The 17,404-nt window shown below is 39.0% G+C and overlaps 1 protein-coding gene across 1 annotated transcript in view; it reads right to left on the reverse strand.

Annotated features, from left to right (window-relative positions):
* Positions 1-17,404, reverse strand: part of EPB41L5 (erythrocyte membrane protein band 4.1 like 5) — a 157,685-nt gene that overhangs the window by 53,338 nt on the left and 86,943 nt on the right. The window lies entirely within an intron of this gene.

The following is a 17,404-nucleotide window of genomic DNA, read 5'->3' on the forward strand; positions in this document are numbered from 1 at the left end:
CATGCACCTGGAGCCCATGCTCCACAACAAGAGAAGTCACTGCAATGAGAAGACTGTGCACCACAATGAAGAGTAGCCCCCCGCTCACCGTAACTAGAGAAAGCCCACACGCAGCAACGAAGACCCAACGCAGCCCCCCAAAAATAGAAATAAATTTATTTTTTAAAAAAGGTATGAAAAGGAAATTTAGAAAAGAATTTTGAACTATGAAAATGAAAGCACAACATATCCAAATTTGTAGGATGCCACTAAAGCAATAGTTAGAGGAATACTTATAACATTAAATATCCATATTAGGAAAGAAGAAAGTTTTCAAATCAATGACCTCAGCTTATACCTTGATAAACTAGAAAAAGAGCAAATTAATTGCAAAGGAAGAGGAAGGCAGGAAATAATAAAGATAAAAGGGAAAAATAATAGAAAAAATGAATTAAACTGAGAGCTAGTTCTTTGAGAAGCTCAATATAATTAATAACTTCTAGCTAGACAGATAAAAAGAGAGAATACATATTTACAATATCAGGAGTTGGAAGAGTGACATCACTACAGACATTACAGATACTAATATGGTATAAGAGAATATTATTAACTTTATGCCAATAAATTCAATGACTTAGATGATATGCAAAAATTCCTTGAAAGACACAAACTACCAAAGCTCACTCTAGGAAAACATAAAATCTGAATAGACACAGAAAAGTAAAGAAATTGAATCAGTAATTAAAAATCTTCTCACAAAGAGCAGCTCAGGCCCAGAGGACCTCCCTGGTAAATTCTATCAAATATTTAAAAGAAGAAATAATTCCAGTCTTCAACAAACTATTTCACAAATAGAGGAAAGGCAACATTCTCCAACTCATTCTATGAGCCCATTATTACCCTGATACTCCAAACACGTAACAAAAAATCAAGCAAGAAATAAAAAGGACTGTCCACCATGACCAGGTGGGATTTATCATAGGAATGCAAAGGTGGTTTAATGTTTCAAAATCAATTAATATAGGGCTTCCCTGGTGGCGCAGTGGTTGAGAGTCCGCCTGGCGCAGGGGACGCGGGTTCGTGCCCCGGTCCGGGAGGATCCCACGTGCCGCGGAGCGGCTGGGCCCGTGAGCCGTGGCCGCTGAGCCTGCGCGTCCGGAGCCTGTGCTCCGCAACGGGAGAGGCCACGACGGTGAGAGGCCCGCGTACCGCAAAAAAAAAAAAAAAAAAAAAAAAAAAAAAAAAAAAAAAAAAAAAAAAAAAATCAATTAATATAATACTACATTTTAATAAAAGAAAACATGATCATCTCAATAGATACAGCAAAAAGCATTTGACAAAATCATACAATACTCATGGAAAAAACTCTCAACAAACTAAGAACAGATGGAACATCTTCAATCTGATAAAGGAAATCTGCAAAAAAAATCAACAATGAACATCATATTTAATGATGGATGACTGAATTCTTTCTCCTGTAAGTCAGAAATGTAACAAGGATGTCCACCCTGACCACTTCTTTTTTTTTTTTGCGGTTTGTGGGCCTCTCACTGCTGTGGCCTCTCCCGTTGTGGAGCACAGGCTCCGGACGCGCAGGACCAGCGGCCATGGCTCACGGACCCAGCCGCTCCGCGGCATGTGGGATCCTCCCGGACCGGGGCACGAACCCGCGTCCCCTGCAGCGGCAGGCGGACTCGCAACCACTGCGCCACCAGGGAAGCCCCTGACCACTTCTATTCAACAATATATTGGAGGTTCTAAAAAGTGCAATAAGAAAAAAAAAGGCAAAGAACAGAAAAGTAAAGTAAATTAAGAGCCCAAATTAGAAAGGAAGAGGTTTTTATGTGCAGATGATAGAATCCTATACCTAGAAAAGCCAAAGGAATCCACAAAATGCTACTAGAAAGTAATAAACGAGTTCAGCAAGGTTGCAGGATACAAGATCAACATGCAAAAATCAATTATATCTATACAGTAGCAACAAATAACAGAAAACTGACATTAAAACAATTCCATTCACAATAGCATCAAAAAGAATAACAACAGGGGAATTTCCTGGTGGTTCAGTGGGGTAAAGAATCCTCCTTCCAATGCAGGGGACACAGGTTCAATCCCTGGTCGGTGAACTAAGATCCTACATGCCGCTGGGCAACTAAGCCCACATGCCTCAACTACTGTGAGAAAACCTGTACGCCAGAACAAAGAGCCGGTGCTGCAACAAAAGATCCCACGTGCCTCAACGAAGACCTCACATGCCGCAACTAAGACCCAATGCAGCCAAACAAAAAAAATAAATAAGCAAAATAAATATTTCAGAAAAAAGAACAACAACAGGAATAAATTTAATAAAGGATATGCAGGACTTGTACAGTTAAAACTATAATAAATAAAGGACATCTAAATAAGTGGCAAGATGTTTCATGTTCATAGACTGAACACTTAATATTGTCACGTTGACAACCCTCCACAAACTGACCTATAAATCCAATTCATTCACTATCAAAATCCAAGCAGGCTTTTTTGTAGAAATGGACAAGCCAATCCTGAAATTTCTATAAAATTCAAAGGAGCTAGAATAGCCAAATGCATTCTGAAAAAGAACAAAGTTGGAGGATACATGCTACCTGATTTCAAAACCTGCTATAAAGCCACAGTAATTAGGACAGTGTGGTATTGGCACAAAAATAGTTATGTAAATCAACAGAACAAAATTGAGAGTCCAGAATTCCTTACATTTATGGTTGATTTTTGCCAAAACAAACAAACGGAAAAAAGGATAGTCTTTCAACAAACGGTGGCAAGACAACTAGAAATACATGCAAAAATATGAATGTAGATGCTACCTCACACCATACATAAAAGTGAAATAAAAATGAATAACAGGGACTTCCCTGGTGGTCCAATGGTAAAGAATGTGCCTTCCAATGCAGGGACATGGGTTCGATCCCTAGTTAGGGAACTAAGATCCCATGTGCCGTGGGGCAACTAAGCAAGCACACCACTACTACTGAGCTCGTGTGCCTCAACTAGAGCCCGTGTGCTGCAAACTACAGAGCCCACGCACTCTGGAACCCGCGCGCCACAACTAGAGAGAGAAAACCTGTGCGCCACAACTAGAGAGAAGCCCACACACTACAATGAAGAGCCTGTGCACCACATCAAAAGATCCCACATGTCTCAATGAAGATCTCGCATGCCGCAACTAGGACCTGATGCAGCCAAAAACAAATAAAATAAATAATAAATAAACCTTTTAAAAAATGAATAATAAACTGAAACATTAACAGCTAAAACTGTAAATATTTGAAGAAAACATAGGGGAAAAAAATCTCTGTGATTTTGGGTTGGCAAAATGTTTTGAGATGATACCAAAGGTACCATCCATAAAATAAAAAGTTGGTAAGTTGGACTACATCACAATGAAATGCTTGAGCTTCTAAAAAACACTAATATGAAAACGAAAAGAGAAGTCACAGATTAAGAGAAGATTTTTGCAAATCATATGTTGATAAGGGACTGGTTTCCAAACTACACAAAGAACTCTCAATGTTAAAAAAGACAACCCACACAAAAATGGGCAAAAGGTCCAAATAGACATATCTCCAAAAAAGATCTCTAAATAGCTGACAAGCACATGAAAAGACGCTCAATATCACTAGCCCTCAGGAAAATGCAAATCAATCCCACAATGAAATCCCCTTATTCACCCTCTACGACAGCTATAATCAAAAAGGCAGGGCTTCCCTGGTGGCGCAGTGGTTGGGAGTCCGCCTGCTGATGCAGGAGACACGGGTTCGTGCCCCGGTCCGGGAGGATCCCACGTGCTGCGGAGCGGCTGGGCCCATGAGCCATGACCACTGAGCCTATGCGTCCGGAGCCTGTGCTCCGCAGCAGGAGAGGCCACAATGGTGAGAGGCCTGCGTACCGCAAAAAAAAAAAAAAAAAAAAGGCAGAAAATAACAAGCATTGGAGAGGGTGTGGGGACCTGGAACACTCGTTATTTCCGCTCTGGAAACCAGTCTGCCAATTTCGCGGAAAGTTAAAATGTAAGTTCACCGTGCAACCCAGGAATTTTCCCCCAAGGAGTCTATCCAAGAGAACCCGTACCTTACGTCCACGTCCACACTGAGACATAAACAGGAATATCCATAACATTATTCACAGCCACAACAGGGAGACACTGTAAATTTCCAACAACTGGTGAATGGATAAACAAAATGTGCTATATATATAAACTGTCTTGCTATTCAGCAACTGAAAGGAGCACACTACGATACGTAGACGAACCTCAAAAACATTCTGCTGGGTGAAAGAAGCCAGAAGTGAAACCTTGTATATTGTGTGACTCCATTCATATAAAACGTACAGAAAAGTCGAATTTATAAAGACTGAACTTTAGGGGATGATAAAAATGTTATAAAACTAGATTGTGGTGATTACTGTATGATTTTATACATTTCTAAAAATCATGGAATTACAGTAAGTGAATTTCATAATATGTAAAAATATTTTAAAATACGTAAAAATAAAACATAAACTTGCTTTAAAAATCTTATTCAAATTTAGGATATCAAAACTAGAAAGTAACAATCTACTTCAACAAAGTTGCAAGATACAAGATCAATACACAAGAATCAACTGTTCACCCATATCCATTCAATGAACAGGAAAACAGAATTAAGAAAAGAATTCCATCTAGAAACCCAATGTATTCTATTTTAACTTTCAACACAATTCATCTGCTGTGGCGAAGATCAAAGGTCGTAGACACACTGAGTTAGGGAGAAGGAAAGAAAATGTCTCTGTTCCATGCTTTCCTACAGGAATGAAGACCATATTTTAATTATATACCCTGTGTCTGGGACCCAAATAAGAAAAAATTATTTTGAAAAGTGTTAAAAGGGATATTAAGAACCAAAAAAGAGAACTTCCTTTTTAGTCAAGAGATGTGTGTCCCATAGAGAACAGACTGGTGGTTGCCAAGGGGGAGGGGGTGGGAGAGGGTTGGACTGGGAGTTCGGGGTTGACAGATGCAAACTACTATTATACAGAGAACAGATAAACAACAAGGCTCTATAGTAGAGCACAGGGAACTATATTCAATATCCTGTGATAAACCACAATGGAAAAGAATATGAAAGAATGTGTGTGTGTGTGTGTGTGTGTACACACACACACACACACGAGTCACACTGCTGTACAGCAGAAATTAACACAACATTGTAATTCAACTATACTTCAATAAAAAATAAATTTTAAAAATAATAAAGAGAGGGCAGACAGCAGAAGCAAGAAGAATTACAATCCTGCAGCCTGTGGAACAAAAACCACATTCACAGAAAGACAGACAAGATGAAAAGGCAGAGGGCTATGTACCAGATAAAAGAACAGGATAAAACCCCAGAAAAACAACTAAATGAAGTGGAGACAGGCAGCCTTCCAGAAAAAGAATTCAGAATAATGATAGGGAAGATGATCCAGGACCTCGGAAAAACAATGGAGGCAAAGATTGAGAAGAAGCAACAAATGTGTAACAAAGACCTAGAAGAATTAAAGAACAAACAAACAGAGATGAACAATACAATAACTGAAATGAAACCTACACTAGAAGGAATCAATAGCAGAATAACTGAGGCAGAAGAACAGACAGGTGACCTGGAAGACAGAATGGTGGAATTCACTGCTGCGGAACAGAATAAAGAAAAACGAATGAAAAGAAATGAAGACACCCTAAGAGACCTCTGGGACAACATTAAATGCAAAAACATTTGCATTACAGGGGTCCCAGAAGGAGAACAGAGAGAGAAAGGACCTGAGAAAATATGTGAAAAGATTATAGTCAAAAACTTCCCTAAAATGGGAAAGGAAATAGCCACCCAAGTCCAGGAAGCGCACAGAGTCCCATACAGGATAAAGCCAAGGAGAAACACGCCGAGACACACAGTAATTAAACTGGCAAAAATTAAAGACAAAGAAAAATTACTGAAAGCAGCAAGGGAAAAACGACAAATAACATACAAGGGAACTCCCATAAGGTTAACATCTGATCTTTCAGCAGAAACTCTACAAGCCAGAAGGGAGTGGCAGGACATATTTAAAGTGATGAAAGGGAAGAACCTACAACCAAGATTACTCTACCCGGCAAGGATCTCATTCAGCTTAGACGGGGAGAAATCTAAAGCTTTACAGACAAGCAAAAGCTAAAAGAATTCAGCAAGGATCTCATTCAGCTTAGACGGGGAGAAATCTAAAGCTTTACAGACAAGCAAAAGCTAAAAGAATTCAGCACCACCAAACCAGCTCTACAACAAATGCTAAAGGAACTTCTGTAAGTGGGAAACACAAAAGAACAAAAGGACCTAAAAAACAAACCTAAAACAATTAAGAGAGTAGTAATAGGGACATACGTATTGATAATTACCTTAAATGTGAATGGATTAAATGCTCCCACAAAAAGACACAGGTTTGCTGAATGGATACAAAAACAAGACCCATATATATGCTGTCTACAAGAGACTCACTTCAGACCTAGGGACACAGACAGACTGAAAGTGAGGGGTTGGAAAAAGATATTCCATGTAAATGGAAATCAAAAGAAAGCTGGAATAGCAATACTCATATCAGATAAAATAGATTTTAAAATAAAGAATGTTACCAGAGACAAGGAAGGACACTATATAATGATCAAAGAATCAATCCAAGAAGATATAACAATTATAAATATATATGCACCCAACATAGGAGTATCTCAATACATAAGCCAACTGCTAACAGCTATAAAAGGGGAAATCAACAGTAACACAATAATAGTGGGGGACTTTAACACCTCACTTACACCAGTGGACAGATCATCCAAACAGAAAATTAAGAATGAAACACAAGCTTTAAATGACACAACAGACCAGACATATTTAATTGATATTATAGGACATTCCATCCAAAAACAGCAGATTACACTTTCTTCTCAAGTGCGCATGGAACATTCTCCAGGATTGATCACATCTTGGATCACAAATCAAGCCTCAGTAAATTTAAGAAAATTGAAATCATATCAAGCATCTGTTCCGACCACAAGGCTATGAGATTAAAAATCTATTACAGGGGAAAAAAACATGAAAAACACAAACGCATGGAGGCTAAACAATACATTACTAAATAACCAAGAGATCACCGAAAAATATCAAAGAGGAAATCAAAAAATACCTAGAGACAAATGACAACAATAAAACGACAATCCTAAACCTATGGAATGCAGCAAAAGCAGTTCTAAGAGGGAAGCTGATAGCAATACAAGCCTACCTCCAAAAACAAGAAAAAGCTCAAATAAACAATCTAACCTTATATCTAAAGGAACCAGAGAAAGAAGAACAAAACCCAAAGAAGGAAAGAAGTCATAAAGATCAGAGCACAAATAAATGAAATAGAAACAAAAAACAATAGCAAAGATCAATAAAACTAAAAGCTGGTTCTTTGAGAAGATAAACCAAATTGATAAACCATTAGCCAAACTCATCAAGAAAAAGAGGGAAAGGACTCCGAATCAATAAAATTAGAAATGAAAAAGAAGTTACAACAGACAGCAGAAATACAAAGCATCCTAAGAGACTACTACAAGCAACAATATGCCAATAAAATGGACAAACTGTAAGAAATGGACAAATTCTTAGAAGGTATAACCTTCCAAGACTGAACCAAGAAGAAACAGAAAATTTGAACACATCAATCACAAGTAATGAAATTGAAACTGTGATTAAAAATGTTCCAACAAACAAAAGTCCAGGACCAGATGGCTTTACAGGTGAATTCTATCAAACATTAAGAGAAGAGCTAACACCCATCCTTCTCAAACTCTTCCAAAATATTGCAGAGGAAGGAACACTCCCAAACCCATTCTATGAGGCCACCATCACCCTGATACCAAAACCAGACAAAGATACTACAAAAATTGAAAATTACAGACCAATATCACTGATGAATATAGATGCAAAAATCCTCAACAAAATACTACCAAACAGAATCCAACAACACATTAAAAGGATCATCCACCATGATCAAGTAGGATTTATCCCAGGGATGCAAGGATTCTTCAGTAAATGTAAATCAATCAATGTGATACACCATATTAACAAACTGAAGAAGAAAAACCATATGATCATCTCCAGAGATGCAGAAAAAGCTTTTGACAAAATTCAACACACATTTATGATAAAAACTCTCCAGAAAGTGGGCATAGAGGGAACCTACCTCAACATAATAAAGGCCATGTACAACAAACCGACAGCAAACATCATTCTCAATGGTGAAAAACTAAAAGCATTTCCTCTAAGATCAGGAACAAGAGAAGGATGTCCACTCTCACCACTATTATTCAATATAGTTTTAGAAGTCCCAGGCACAGCATTCAGAAGAAAAAGAAATAAAAGGAATATAAATTGGAAAAGAAGAAGTAAAACCGTCACTGTTTGCAGATGACATGACACTATACATAGAGAATCCTAAAGATGCCACCAGAAAACTACTAAAGCTAATCAATGAATTTGGTAAAGTTGCAGGATACAAAATTAATGCACAGAAATCTCTTGCGTTCCTACACATTAATGATGAAAAATATGAAAGAGAAATTAAGGAAACACTCCCATTTGCCATTGCAACGAAAATAAAACACCTAGAATAAACCTACCTAGGGAGACAAAAGACCTGTATGCAGAAAACTATAAGACACTGCTGAAAGAAATTAAAGATGATACCAACAGATGGAGAGATATACCATGTTCTTGGATTAGAAGAATCAATATTGTGAAAATGACATACTACCCAAAGCAATCTACAGATTCAATGCAATCCCTATCAAATTACCAATGGCATTTTTTACAGAACCAGAAGAAAAAATCTTAAAGTTTGTGTGGAGACACAAAAGACCCTGAATAGCCAAAGCAGTTTTGAGGGAAAAAAAACGGAGCTGGAGGAATCAGACTATACTACAGACTATACTACAAAGCTACAGTAATCAAGACAATATGGTATTGGCACAAAAACAGAAATTTTTTTTTTTAATTTTTTTTGCGGTACGCGAGCCTCTCACTGTTGTGGCCTCTCCCGTTGGGGAGCACAGGCTCCGGACACGCAGGCTCAGTGGCCATGGCTCACGGGCCCAGCCGCTCCACGGCATGTGGGATCTTCCCGGCCCGGGGCACGAACCCGTGTCCCCTGCATTGGCAGGCAGACTCTTAACCACTGTGCCACCAGGGAAGCCCAAAACCAGAAATCTAGATCAATGGAATAGGATAGAAAGCCCAGAGATAAACCCACGCACATATGGTCAACTACTCTATGACAAGGGAGGCAAGGATATACAATGGATAAAAGACAGTCTCTTCAATAAGTGGTGCTGGGAAAACTGGACAGCTACATGTAAAAGAATGAAATTAGAACACTCCCTAACACCATACACAAAAATAAACTCAAAATGGATTAGAGATCTAAATGTAAGACCAGACACTATAAAACTCTTAGAGGAAAACTTAGGAAGAACACTCTTTGACATAAATCACAGCAAGATCTTTTTTGATCCACCTCCTAGAGTAATGGAAATAAAAACAAAATAAACAAATGGGGCCTAATGAAACTTTAAAGTTTTTGCACAGCAAAGCAAACTACAAACAAGACGAAAAGACAACCCCCAGAATAGGAGAAAATATTTGCAAACGAATCAACAAAGGATTAATCACCAAAATATATAAACGGCTCATGCAGCTCAATATTAATAAAACAAACAACCCAATCCAAAAATGGGCAGAAGACCTAAATAGATATTTCTCCAAAGAAGACATACAGATGGCCAAGAAGCACATGAAAAGCTGCTCAACATCACTAGTTATTAGAGAAATGCAAATCAAAACTACAATGAGGTATCACCTCACACCAGTTAGAATGGGCATCATCAGAAGATCTATGAGCAAATGTTGGTGAGGGTGTGGAGAAAAGGGAACCCTCTTGCACTGTTGGTGGGATTGTAAAGTGATACAGCTTCTATGGAGAACAGTATGGAAGTTCCTTAGAAAACTAAAATCAGAATTACTATATGACCCAGCAATCTCACTACTGGGCATATACCCAGAGAAAACCATAATGCAAAAGGACACATGCACCCCAATGTTCACTGCAGCACTATTTACAATAGCCAGGTCATGGAAGCCACCTAAATGCCCATCGACAGATGAGTGGATAAAGAAGATGTGGTACATATATACAATGGAATATTACTCAGCCATAAAAAGGAACGAAATTGGGTCATTTGTAGAGAGGTGGATGGATCTAGAGACTGTCATACAGAGTGAAGTTAAGTCAGAAAGAGAAAAACAAATATCGTATATTAGCACATTGTGGAGCGCGCCATACCCGTTAAGGGCATTCGGCCTGGAGGAGCATGACCAATTGAGCATAGGCTCCCAAAATAGAGGCAGGCATTCATGCATGCCTCAATAAGGTTGAGCCTATGCTCTTGGGACTTCTCCACCCACATTTTCCCCGAGGTGATCAGTGCATGACAGGTGCAGGTGAAGCCCATTCTGGACGGATGAAAGCCCCTTTTTGCTAATGTTTATCACAAGGTCAAGAACAATATGCCCAGTCATAACAGAAACTTTGGGTACAAACAGAGACGGTAGAAATATTGTTATCAAGAAGTTAGCAGGATGAAGGACAGACTGTTCCCACGAGAAAGAAACGAACCTAATCTTAAACAGAACCTAGTGTGCTTTAACTCCCTGAACTCCCTGTATCTGCATTTTATAAAACCTGTGCATATAAACAATAAAATTGACACTTGTTTGCAATGGCTCCTGTTGTCCCTCCCATCCTCACTCTTTCCTCTTAAACTTTTTCCTCATCCCCTTGCCGCCTGAATTCAAGCCTTCGGTCGTGCTGGCAGTGACACACATATATGTGGAACCTAGAGAAATGGCACAGATGAACCAGTTTTCAGGGTAGAAATAGAGACACAGATGTAGAGAACAAACGTGTGGACACCAAGGGGGGAAAGTGGCGGGGGAGGGGTGGTGGTGTGATAATTGGGAGATTGGGATTGACATATATACACTAATATGTATAAAATGGAACCTGCTGTATACAAAAATAAAATAAAATTCAAAAACTCAAAAAAAAAGATACAGGCAGTCTGCCTTCCCCAAGCTGTTCTTCCCAGCACTTCTAATTGAGCAGTTTAACTATTGTTTCTCTCCTTGTTCATTCTTTCTTGTCACACAGGTACATTGGCCCCCAGCTGCCTACCCACTATGGCTCTATGTGACATAAGTTTCTGCCCCTTTTTCTTTTATCCCCTATATCCATATTCATTATATAACTGCCTGCCTATCTGTCTGTCTATCTTTCTATCTATCTATCTGTCTATCTATCTTTCAGGGGGACAAAAGGATTGCAGCTCCTTTTTGAGAGTTCCTATCAGGATTGATAATATTTTTCACTTAGAAATTATAATGACAGCATCATGGACAAAATCAGTTTGATTCTCCAAGCATTAAATGCTAGCTACTATGCTAAGAGTATTAACTCTACAAAGGGCAGTCATATTTAAGATTATCTAAGAACAAAAAGTTAGGCAAGCCTGCAGTGGCAGGGAGCCGTGTGCTTCTTTGGGACATTTGCATTTTAACAGACTGAGAAATAAATTCACTTTGTAAAGGGAAAACCTATTTACCATCTGCAGGTCACTAATGTCAGGCAGGGAAAATCTGTCGTTCACACACATTGGAGCTGCAGTTGGCAGGTTCTCCTCTACGGAGGGTTTCATCCGCAGCGACTGAGACGGAAACACCCTGCCTGGTGTGATACGTGATATATGGTGAACCAACCACTCAGCTTCTACTTGGCGTAAAATGTTAGTATCTTGGGAGCAGTACCTGCTCATTTTTTTCTTGTGACAAAAGTCTGAGTATCGCTGATAGAAGAATTGGTATGGTTGTAGATAAAATGAAAAAAATAAATAAATTAAAATGTACCAAAAAGAAAACAAAGAGAGAGATCTATGTCCTAGTCCTATCTCTATACAACTTTAAACAAGTTACTTTACCTTGGTTTTCAAAATATGTTCTACAGAGCCCAAAGGATTCCACAGACTTCTATGACTTACATAAGTGGAAAAGGTGGTAGAGTTTTGGTTTCCCCATGGTAACTTTTTTATGGGATTTTATTTGGAATTCCCAGATAAATTTAATTAGATGGGTTTCTTAGCCAAAAGTCATTTGGAAACCACTGGAGTAAAGGCACTTTGGCAATTTTTCCACCGTTTTTTTGTTTTTTGTTTTTTTTGTGTGTGTGGTACACAGGCCTCTCACTGTCGTGGCCTCTCTCGTTGCGGAGCGGAGCACAGGCTATGGATGTGCAGCCTCAGCGGCCATGGCTCATGGGCCCAGCTGCTCCACGGCACGTGGGAATCTTCCCAGACCGGGGCACGAACCCATGTCCGCTGCATCGGCAGGCAGACTCTCAACCACTGCGCCACCAGGGAAGCTCATTTTTTCCATCTTTAACACTATAAAAATCTACTGATGTAAAACCATCTCATCAGCTCATTTTCAATCCTTTTTGTACTGGTCCAATTGTCATCCTTCCTAAGTGTGAATCAGTACAACTTGTGAGCCTGTAATAAAAAAAAAAAAGGATAAGAACATCAAAAGGAGAGATGGTGCTGGGGATGAGAGGAGATGAAACAAAAGCGGCAGAATACTGGAGCTTGTTGAAGGTGGTTGATGGGAATGCTGTGGTTCACCATATGTTGTACCTTTACATAATTCTGAAATTTTCATCAAAAATTAAAAAAAAAAAGGATACCAATATTTTTGGACAAAATGTGAGAACTGGTGGAAGTTCATCTCCTGCGGTCCTAATATGGACACATGACAGAAAACATTTCTTTTAAACTATACCCCATGTGTCTTAGTCCATTTAGCTTACTTTAACAGAAATACCATAGACTGGGTGGCTTATTAACAACGCAACTTTATTCCTCCCAGTTCCAGAGGCTGCCAAGTCTTGCTGGCAGTTATGGTGTCTGGTGAGGGCCTTCATTTTAGCTCATAGATGGCTATCTTTCTGCTGTGTCCTCACATGGTAGAGGAATGATGGAGCTCTCTGGGGTCTCTTTTATTAGGGGTGGGGTGGAGACTGCTGAGCATTAGAAACTACAGGGCCCATGTCAGGTGCGGCACTGGCAGAGCGCTTAGGAAAATGTGACGCGTGAACCCTAAGTTTGGGAGTGTATGTAAACACATCTCCCATGTAGGGAAGGGCGCCTCTTGGCACAGAGAGGTCCAAACTCCACGAGCTGACTGGGGCTTGCCTTAATAACCTGGGGGCAAAGCCAGCAGATGGACAAGCTACATTTACAGTGTTTGGCAGGGCCAAGAATGCAATTCCCAGAGGCCAAATTAGGAATAGGTCACACATCAGAATCAATAACAGGAGTGGATGAGAATACATTTTAAAAAATCCATGAGACTACTAGTAACAAATTATTTCCTTTAAAGGTGAGAGGAAAGAGGAAAGCTCTCTTTTACAGAAGAATGCCACCTAGTATTTGTAGAAAGGGCAGAACTGCAAAGTCACCATATTTTAAAAAGCAAAGTAATAATAATTGATTCAGGTAAAAATTATCAATGGATGCTAAAACCACCAGATAAAAGACTTTAGGGAATAAGATGTCCACTCAGTCTTAAAATGACACTCCACAGATTAAAAGGGAAAAAGGTACTTTTACAGAGAAATCTGGTGGACATCACCTTAACCAAAGCATTAGTGAAAGTGTTTAATTTGAATCTAATCATAAGACGACAATCACACACATCTAAGTGGAGAGGTATTCTGCAAAGAAACCTGGCACAGACTCTAAAAAATGTTAATGTCACGAAAGGCAAAAAAGGCTGGGGATGTCTTCATGAGTAAAGAAACATGAAAAACTAATTGCAATGTTGACTGGATCCTGAATCAGGCAGGAAAAACAGCTATAGAGGGCATTTTATTGAAACGTATGGAAAAATCTGAGTATGGACTAGAAGGTAATAGTGTTATAACAATGTTCTAATTTCTGAGTGTAATAAATACATTACTTACAAGACTGTCCTTGATTTTGGGAGATACATGCAAAGAGAAGTATTAAGGGATACAGTGATATGATGTCTGCATTGTGATCCTCAATTAGTTCAGTGAAGAAAAAAAATCAATGTCAGGCAAAATAGGCAAAATATTAACAGGCAGAGGATCTAGGGGGAAGGGTATATGGCTATTCATCCACTATACTTTCAACTTTTCTGTGGGCTTGAAGTTTTCCAAAATTAAAAGTTAGGAGGAAAGACAAAACTTATGCACTTCCTTTGAGCCAAGTTGAAGTCCAGCGTGAAGCCCATTCAATGGAACTCCACCCGTGAGACAAGTGTCCGAGGGTTAGATGACTCAAGCAATAAAAGTGTATTCACAGGCAAGAGACGAGCCCAGGATACGGGGGAGAGAGAGAGCTGCAAAAAGTGAAATATGAAGTATATTCCTTGTTCTGGGGAAGTGATGGGTTTTATGAGGGCCTCTGAAAAAACAAACTATTTGTAGCACGAAAGAATTGGCACACTTATATTTACGCCATGACACCTCGCTGGATTATAACAGCATCATTCACATCAGACTTCGCCCCTTTCCTCTTTCTTCTTCCTCAGCCCTGAAAGTAAGCACAAGAATAAGTGGGAGAAAGTGAAGGTTAAAAGAAGAAAGCACCTCCACCCCACGTATGCGGGGGAAGGGGAAATCTTTAAATTGGGTGTAAGATTAGAAGTGGAGACTTTCTGTAACTTAAAGTACGCTTCAGTTACTAAAAACAGGATGGTCTTTATACATACAAATGATGGGCTAGAAAGGGAGGAGCTGTCCTTGAATAGATGACTACAGTAATTAATATTAGAAAAATAAAGCAGAGGATTCAGCCATTTCCAAAAACAACAGTGATAAACTCCCAGTAGTGAACTGGGGCTCGAGCCAGGAGGAGCTCAGGGAGCTGAGATGGGGAACAGGCACGGGGGTCAAAGATCCAACTCCCTGGAAGAAATGAAACCAGATACTCACCCTGTGAGACCCAGGACTCTATCTTCTAGACAGGCACAGAAGCGACAAAGCTCAAGTCCCTACTCCGATTTTAAATGAAAAGAAAGTGCTTGCCTGCAATGAAGGGAAGAATTAGAAGTATCTGTGCAAAAGACAATCAAAGCACCACATGCTGGTCAGTAGTGGAGGTAGCTTCTCTGAAAGACCCTATTGCAAGACCTTCTTCGGAGCTGAGGATTTCAAAAAGTCGGGCTGGGGCAACTTCAGAATTGCCTTACAGGAAAGGGTGAGCGTGGGAAGAAGAAAAGAAGAAAAGCCCCCCTGAAAGAAAACAAGGCAAGTTGTAGTCACAAACCAAAAACTACAAAGCATGTAATGAAATCTGATGCTCAGACAGACAACCAAAGGAACCCAAGAAACAGGAGCATTTACAGCTGAGGAAGTAGAAAGAATAGTACAATCTAAAAAGGAGTTTAAAGTAAGTATATTAAACATGCTGAAAGACATAAAGGAAGGACAGAATCAATAAAACAGGGAAGGAGCTTATGAAACTGTAACAGTAGATTCTAAGAAAGGAGAAATTAAATGAGTCGTTAATTAAACATTCAGCAGAGGGACACAAGAGACCAGACAGTTAAAGAATTGTCGAATTAAAAGATAAAAATTAAGAAAACCACCAAGAAGGCTCTAGATATAAAGACATGGCAAATATGAAAGACAGAAAATACAGAGACCAACATAGATTGAAAGCTGCAACATACATTTAATAGACACTGCAGATGCGAAAGAGATAACGGAAGAGGGGCAGTATTAGAGGAGATGTGACTAGAAATTCTCCAAAGGACATCCACGCGGGATTAAACATGGCAAACGGAACATGCAAGATTTACTCCTGCTTTCTCATAAAACCAGTCTAAAGTGACAGTGTAAGGACACAAATCATGCATAAGGAACACAAAAAGAGAAAAAAATATGAAGGTAGTGGAACAGATGAACAAGTGGTCATTGATTAGAAAGACTGTAGAAAGCTAAACCCTCTCTAGGAGTAGGAAAAGCCTAGAAAAAACCCAAGTCATTCCACAGAACTCAGGAGAAGTTGCAAATATTTTCTCCCATTCCATGGGTTGTTCTTCATCTTCTTGATGACATCCTTTGAAACATCAAGGATGTTTTAATGTTTGATGAATTTCAATGTATTTTTTCTTTTGTCACATGTGCTTTTGATATCGTATCTAAAAAAACCTCTGCTAGATCCATGGTCACAAAGATTAGCTCCTATGTTTTCCTCTAAGACTTTTACAGTTCTAGCTATTAATTTTCAGTTTATGATCCATCTGGAGTTCATTGTTTATTTCATGTGAGGCAGGGGTCCAATTTCATTCTTTTGTATATGGAGATCCAGCTGTCCCAGAACCATGATAAAATTTTTAAAAACCAGTGTTGACACAACTGGAAAGCCATCTAGAAATGAATAAAACAGATTCATTATTCACACCTTAAAATGAGGTAATTCTAAGTGGATCTGAGATTCAAATATAAGAAAAATGAAACCATACAAGCGCAACCCTAACCCTAATTCAGCAAAAATGGCTGAATTCCTCTAAAATGTGACAGTGGGAAAAACCTTCCTAACTATTAAAATCCACAAGCTATTAAAGAAAAAGATGGATAGATTCGCTTATATAAAAATTTAAAACTTACTAAAAGCAAAGTAAAAACACAAATGACAAACTGAAAATATATTTGCAATTAATATTTTCTGAGTGACTGATATTATAGAGTTAATATCCCTAATAGACATTGAAAACCTCTTAAAAAGAGAAAAAAAAGGCCAACAGCCCTGTTTTAAAAGGTGGGGAGGGGACACTACAGATAACAACAGTCAGTCAATTCACAGAAAAGAATATGCAAATGACTCAAACATACAAAAGTACGCTCATAAAAAAAGAAATCTAAGCGACAACACACTGAACATACCCATCATTAATCTTGCTCATGGTGCGGCTGTCACAGGCCTGTGTGAGCTGCAACTTATCAAACACATTAAACCAATGTATTTTATTGTGCATCAGTGTATGTCAATAAAGCTGCAAGAAAAATACACTTCATCTCCAGTGAAGGGGAGCATCGCAATGCCTAGAAAAATTAAGATGTGTTCACCAGGAATGAATGCCATAATCACGGAGAGAAAAAAGGAATTCATCCAAGTGAATTTTAAGCACTGCGCTTCGCCTATTTACTCACAGCATAAGGAGGAAGAACTGAAGAAATACTGAACGCTACTTAGTAGGTTTGTGGTTGATGATGGTATGGATGGAGCAAT

Source organism: Kogia breviceps, chromosome 2 (genome assembly GCF_026419965.1).
Source record: "Kogia breviceps isolate mKogBre1 chromosome 2, mKogBre1 haplotype 1, whole genome shotgun sequence".
Classification (NCBI taxonomy): Eukaryota; Metazoa; Chordata; class Mammalia; order Artiodactyla; family Physeteridae; genus Kogia; species Kogia breviceps.